Raw genomic sequence first — 6,662 nt, forward strand, 5'->3', positions numbered from 1 at the left:
TTAGCAAAAGATTTTATTGTTCTTCATCCTTAGTTAAGACATTGATTGTCTTACTAGGAGGTTTACAACAAGTAGAATTACAATTGCAACCTAGCTTTAAGTCAGAGGGATCAGGAGTTGTAACTTCAGAGTGATATTCAGAATCACTAGAGCTATACTCAAGAATCTCCGATGATGAAGACGAATCAGTTTCTAAGAGTCGAAACAGTTCTTCTCTATCATTGGGATTAATATCCATCTGGCTAAGCTTCTTTTTAAAAGCTTTGGCTTTCTTGGGACATTTGTCAGCAAAATGCCCAGTCTTGCCACATTTAAAACATTTTCCAGAAGAATCATTTTTGGAATTTTTGAAATTCCTTTTCTTAGAAAATGGTTTTTTATAAGTTTTCTTATAAAATTCATCACGGGGTTTTCTCCTGAAACCACCATGAGGTTTAGAAATTTGTGCTTTCTTTTAGATGGAGCAATACTAGGAAGACCGAATTGTTCACAGAATGTGCCCATTTCATATTTGGCCTTCTTACTATTTCTCATCTGTTCGCGAAGCATTCTTTGATCATGACACATACTAATGCCAAGTTTCTTAACAATACTGAAGATGTCACCATAGGTGTATTCTTCATAGTTAAGTAATCCATCAGCACCAGTAAGTTCTTCCTTGACTTTGTAAGCAAATAGACGAGGTAATCCATCAATAAATTTCTCCTCCCAATAAGGCTTTTGACTGTCGTCACGAAGCATTACTCGAGAAATAAAAACATCTTGGTACCATCTATAATCTGACATCTGATGACATATGAGATTATTCAACTGATCGCTTACGCGACTAGTTATATTAGATGGTGTTCCAATAAAGTGTTTTAAAATAGTAAAAATCAAAGTGTTGATACTATCAGGCTGAGCCATCCCAATAGTCTCATAAAAAATAGGTAAACCTTCCTTATTGCATTTTACTGCATGTTGGATAGCTTCTCTAGCGTCATTGGTAAGATACTTATCCCACCAATTTATTAAAACACCGGTAAAACCTTGTGTTAAAATTATAACAATATCTGGTTGTCTAATGTTATTGTTGATATAAGCATTAGCAACCATTGACATTTTACTCATGGTATTGATGATTTCTTGTTCAGAGAATCCATCAATATTCCATTCGTAAACTTTGTCAGCAGAGTAAGAAGATTGGTTTTGAAAAACTTTTTCTTCAAACTGTAAATCAGGGGGTGTGGGTCTGGAGTACCAATTCTTCGTCAGACTCATTGGCTTGGGTCCTTTTGAAGAGAATCTGGCAATTTCCAGGTTTTGAAAATTCTTTTCAATTAAATCAATATCATTGTCTTCAGAGGATTCTTCGCAAGAAGATTCTTCTGAAGTTTCTTCAAGAACAAATCCATCACCATTACTGTTAAGAGTACTGGTAGAAGGTTGTTCTTTCTTTAGATCAGCAAGCAGTTGATCAATTTTATCTAAAGTTTTGGCCTGAGGGTTTCTAAATTCGATTTTTGGCCTATCTTCAGGTAAACTAATAAAAGGTTTTTCAATCTTTTTCTTTGGCTGATCTTTAGAAAAGATCAAAGGATAATCATTTTTAAAAACAGGAGGAGAAGTAAAAACAGGCTTCTCAACCTTTTCTTCAATCCGATCCAATTGTTCTCTGATCGTATGAAGAGCAAGATTCGCAAAATTATTTTGGGAAATAATCTTTTTTGCTTCTTTCAGAATCTTGTCTTTTCTAGATCTTTTGAAACAATAGTATCAGATAGTTTAAAAGGTGAAGCAATTACTTCCGATCCTTTAAAAGGAATAACAACAGTCTCCAAAGGAGGATGGCTGGATTGGATCACAGTCCTTCCTTCTTCTTTGACAAATTCATTTTTAACAACATTCAACGTGTTTTTTGAAATATAAGTATTTTCTGCAAAATCTAGAAGAGAAATATGCTGCTGGAGCCTATTCATTTCTTCTTTCCATTTGCGTTTGACACGTTGTTTTTCTAAATCTGAAAATTTTGCAACATAGGCTTTTCGCCTTTGTTTGTTTTTAGAAGAAACAAAATCTTTTAATAAAGCGGGTAAATCAATTTCAAAAGATTTGCTCAAAACATTTAAACTGTGATGAACAGGTGGGAAAACAGGTGCAACAGGGGCTTGCATATCTGAAGCAGTTGGCGACATAGAAGATGTATCTTCTTTGTCTGCTTCTTCATTTATGTTCTGGTTTTGTGAAGAACCAGTTTCTCCTTTTGCAGAATAAAAGGCAGAAGTAACTTGAGAGGAAGTGGAAATTCCTTTCATTTTTAAAGCAGGTTTAACAACAGGTTGGGCTGTTCTTACAGAATCTTCAAGAAATTGATGGAAATTGATATCCTTTCTTGGATTATTCTGAACAGGGCCAACAAAACTAGATCTGGAACCAGCAAAAGAATTTCTTTTTTACTACTGGAGGTTTCAGATTTGTCAAAAGAAATTTTAACATCTCCATTGAGATATTGCCGGATGATGTCAACATCAGCACCCGTAGGAATATTTCTTGGAGGCATGGGCATTTCTTGTTCCAAAATCCATTCATTAGGAAGAGAAATCTCATCCCAATAAATCCTTTTCGGAATCTTAATATCCATATCTGAAGAACTACTATGGATCAGGAGAGTATGCTTTCCAGAAGGTTTTGCAATGGCTTTTGGGTCTAAATTCGTTTTTAAAAGACGATAATAAATCCTGAAAATTAAAGCAAGAGGTTTACTTCCTTCAATCATATTATATCCAGAAGTTAAAATGTTTAAAATTAAACATTTCAAAATATGTTTGTCTGTCAGAGACAAAGTAATATTAGGAAAACAATCAAAATGGACTGGTCCTTCTGATAAAGAAGACTGGACCATTCCGAGAATGCTATCCTCAAACCCGAGGAATCTGTCATCTCTTAAACAAAAAAGAACAGAAGCATTGATGCCTAACCTTGTTAAAGGCTTAGCAGCAATCTGTACAGAACCTATGTGAATATATTTAAATCCCTCTTTAATAAAACTTTCAATCTCCTTACCATTAAGAAGATAACATTTTTCTTGGGATTTAGATATACTATAGGTTTGTTCGACTGTTCGAACATTCAAAGTATTTAAAAAAGTATTCTTTAACCAAGTGGTTTTATAAATAGAAGATGGTTTAATATCTGGGATATTCCAAGATCCTAGATTAGGAGATAGCTCTTCTCCATAAGAGCAATCTTCTTCATTAACAATGTCAGGAGGCAAAGTCGACCTGGAACTAATTGAGGAATTACTCCTCCTCATCCTAACAGGTTTTGATCCTAATCTACAGGGAAGGTTGCATCTCAAAGAGGCTGCGAACTTTACCTAGTGTGATAGCTACTTCAACCCAGTATGCCCTAACGCCTACCTCGGCTTGAATGGGTCTTACAAGGGTTCCCTTAGTTTCTCACACTCAATACAGAACCACCTAGTGCAGAAACTCCCGCACCCGGTAGAAGATGATCAAAACAAGATAGAAAAAAGAAGAATAGTATGCAACAATTAGGTACCAGATTGGCTCTGATACCAAGACAGCGGAATGGAGATGACAAGGACTGAAGAAGAAGGAGGATATGGAAGGATATGGAAGAATATAACAAAGCAAATAAATATGCACAATTAAAAGCAGGCGGTTGAACCGACCATATGCATGGATGCGATGCAGAATAAAGAAATTAAAACAGATAGTATTAATACTATATCACTATTATAGTGATTAATATAACTATATTAGTATTAGTTATAGTGATTTAGTATAACTATATAATATATTAGTATAAGTTATAATACTATAAGTTATAACTATAGTCTATATTAGTATTAGTATTAGTTATAGCGATTAGCATAACTATATATTAATATTTGCTATAGTGATTTTAATTTAGTATAACTATATAATAGTATTAGTATAAATATTATTATATTACACTAGCTATATCACTGATAGTATTAGTATACTAATGTCTAATACTAATATATCACTATAGTTAATAGTATCACATAGTAATATAGTATTAGTAATTAATACTATAGTGCTTTATATAGTAATTTATATATAGGCTTAAAGTGGTTTACTAATAGTATTAGTATTAGGCCATAAATCTAATTATTATACTAATGTATATTAGAATTACTAATATATTTATCAAAATGAATATGTTGAGAATTTATTAGGTCAAAAAATATAATTAATACAAGATATTGTTATATAAAATTGATATGAATAATACTTTAGTTATTATACATTAGTATTATATGTTATTATAAATTTATAGATTAGTGTTTATCCATTAGTATATGTATTACAATATTACATGTTGATGTTATTATGCATCTTAGTGTTTATAGTATATTATATATACATTAGTATTACATGCTATTATATTTATACATTAGTAATTTAGAACAACATGGTAGTAATATTGTAAATTTTTAGTAGTATGATATTTACATATAGTCATATACTAAACTATTATTAGTAAATTTAGTCTATATATTATAGTATAAATATATTATTTAACTAGTATATTATTGAGTTTAACTAATTATATAAGATATAGTTGTATAAAATTTAAATAATTAATATATAGAAAAACACATATATAGTAATTTAGAAAAACACATATTTTGTGCATAATATATAAATTATATTATGCACAAAATACTATACAATGTAGTATATATATTATACTATAAGTTAAGTATAGTAGGAATCTTACGTTCGAACGTTTGAAGTTAACGTTCGAACGTTAAACTAAGAGGCGGGAATTTTCCCGCTCGATTAAGGTATCTGTGTGATTATTCAGACGTAAGGACGTTTATACTATACGTTCGAACATCAAATCCGTCAACGTTCGAACGTTAGTTAAATTAGTGCGGGAGATTTCCCGCTCAAATATGGTAACACTTTCATGAAATGTACGTTCGGACGTTTAAGTAGTATGTTCGAACGTTTATCTATAAATCTACGAACGTTCGAACGAAAAATTGTGATACATTCGAACATATATGAGGAAAGTGCGGGAACTTTCCCGCTAGATTTCATGTTATATCATAAGAAGGGTACGTTCGAACGTGTATTTTAAACGTCCGAACGTTCTGGGCGGGAATAATTTTAGAATTAACGTTCGGACGTTTGAAGTTAACGTTCGAACGTTTAAACTAATAATTTTAGAACTTAATCAGTACGCGCACGGGAGGATGCCCATTATTTCTTCTTCTCCCGTGCGCGCAACAGAAAGAGAGAGAGAGAGAGAGAGAGAGAGAGAGAGAGAGAGAGAGAGAGAGTTAGAGTGAGAGAGAGTTGAGTTAGAGAGTGAGAGAGAGTTGAGTTTTGGTAAGATAATATTTTTATTTCTTGTCTTTATTTAAATTTTATGATATTTATAGAATGTGTTTTTGTTATAGAATATTTCTAATAAGTTTGTGTTGTATTTTTTTGAAGGATTGCTTGTTTTGGGAAGTTTGAAGATTTTGATTTGTAAGAGGATATTGTGAGTGCTAGGTATATTTCTAAACTTTATCAATATGTTGTTGTGATTTGATGCTTACTCTTTATCATATTGTGATTATTGTTTGTATAGTTTGTAAATAGTTTGTGAGTTATTCTAAATATGTTGTGATATAAATTTGAAATATTGTGTTTATTATTAAAAATATATTGTCATTAGGCTTTGTTTCCCTACATGTTTATTGCTTACTCAAGTTTAGAAATATGTTAATACATGTGGCATGTTATTTTGTGAATATATTGTGAGTTATTGTGATATGGACTTGAAATATTTAAATTATTATTTGTGAATGATATGAATGAATATGTTTACATTGTTACAAATATATTGTCCTTAAGCTTTGTTAATACATGTGGCATGTTATTTTAAAGTAACTCTTTTTATCATATTGTGATTATTGTTTGTATAGTTTGTAAATAATTTGTGAGTTATTTTAAATATGTTGTGATATAAATTTGAAATATTGTGTTTATTATTAGAAATATATTGTCATTAGGCTTTATTAATACATGTTTATTGCTTACTCAACTTTAGAAATATGTTAATACATGTGGCATGTTATTTTGTGAATATATTGTGAGTTATTGTGAATATGTTGTGATATGAATTTGAAAAATTGTGATAATAATATTTGAAATTAAGTAATAACAAGCATAAAAGTAACTCTTTAAGAATTATAATAATTAAAATTATTGTATAACCATCGAAATTTAAGTATGATAATTAAATATTTATAATAATATTTGAAATTAAGTAATAACAAGCATAAAAGTAACTCTTTAAGAATTATAATAATTAAAATTATTGTATAACCATTGAAATTTAAGTATGATAATTAAATATTTATAATAATATTTAATATATAAGTAATAACAAGCATAAAAGTAACTCTTTAAGAATTATAATAATTAAAATTATTGTATAACCATTGAAATTTAAGTATGATAATTAAATATTTATAATAATATTTGAAATTAAGTAATAACAAGCATAAAAGTAACTCTTTAAGAATTATAATAATTAAAATTATTGTATAACCATTGAAATTTAAGTATGATAATTAAATATTTATAATAATATTTAATTTTAAGTAATAACAAATAAAAGTGTTATTTTAAGAA

This window comes from Juglans regia, chromosome 2 (assembly GCF_001411555.2).
Source record: "Juglans regia cultivar Chandler chromosome 2, Walnut 2.0, whole genome shotgun sequence".
Taxonomy (NCBI): Eukaryota; Viridiplantae; Streptophyta; class Magnoliopsida; order Fagales; family Juglandaceae; genus Juglans; species Juglans regia.